Source organism: Mandrillus leucophaeus, unplaced genomic scaffold (genome assembly GCF_000951045.1).
Source record: "Mandrillus leucophaeus isolate KB7577 unplaced genomic scaffold, Mleu.le_1.0 Scaffold1614, whole genome shotgun sequence".
In the NCBI taxonomy this organism is placed as follows: domain Eukaryota; kingdom Metazoa; phylum Chordata; class Mammalia; order Primates; family Cercopithecidae; genus Mandrillus; species Mandrillus leucophaeus.
Window position 1 is genome coordinate 5,295 of NW_012101604.1, and position 1,036 is coordinate 6,330.

Below are 1,036 nucleotides of genomic sequence, written 5' to 3' on the forward strand. Positions count from 1 at the left end.
ATGATTTCACAGAACACAAAGAAGTTTCTCAGAAAGCTTCTTTCTCTTTGTTTTCGTAGGATATTTCCTTTGGCCGAATTGTCTTCAAAGGGATCCGAAATATCAGTTCTCAGTTCCCACAGAAATAAGGCTAGCAAACAGCTCCACGAAATACAGCTGTAACTGTGTGAGTGGAAGTCACATATCACAAAGCAGTTTCTCAGAAATCTTCTTTCCAGTTTTTCTCTGAGGATATTTTCTTTTTAACCATAGCCTACTAAGGGCTTCTAAATATCACTTTGCAAATTCCACAAGGACTGGCTTAGCAAACGACTTCTTGAGGGGAAAACTGTAACACTGTGAGATGAATTAACAGAACACTAAGCAGTTTCTCAGAAAGATTCTTTCCAGTTTTCATCTGAGGATATTTCCGTTTTCACTATTGCCCTCCATGGGCTTCCAAGTGTCACTTTGCAAATTCCATAAGAACAGTCTTAGCGAAAGACTTCTTCAGGGGAAAGCTGTAACTCTGTGAGATGATTTCACAGAACACAAAGGAGTTCCTCAGAAAGCTTCTTTCTCTTTGTTATCGGAGGATATTGCCTTTGGCCCTATAGACTTTAAAGGGATCCAAAATATCCGTTCTCAGATTCCACAGAAATAAGGCTAGCAAACAGATCCAGGAAATACACCTGTAACTGTGTGAGTGGAAGTCACATATCATGAAGCAGTTTCTCTGAAAGCATCTTTCCAGTTTTTCTCTGAGGATGTTTTCTTTTTCACCAGAGCCCTCTATGGGCATCCAAATATCACTTTGCAAATTCCACAAGAATAAGCTTAGCGAACGGCTTCTTGAGGGGAAAGGTGTAACTCTGTGAGATGAATTAACAGAACACTAAGCAGTTTCTCAGAAAGCTTCTCACAGAGTTACAGCTTTCTCCTCAAGAAGTCGTTGGCTAAGCCTGTTCTTGTGGAATTTGCAAAGTGATATTTGAAAGCCCGTGGATGGCTATGGTGAAAAAGGCAATATGCTCAGAGAGAAATTGGAAAGAAGCTT

The 1,036-nt window shown here is 40.2% G+C and overlaps 1 pseudogene; it reads left to right on the top strand.

Moving 5' to 3' along the window:
* Window positions 1–336: 336 nt before the first annotated feature.
* LOC105536624 overlaps window positions 337–1,036 on the top strand; it is an 18,860-nt pseudogene continuing 18,160 nt past the window's right edge.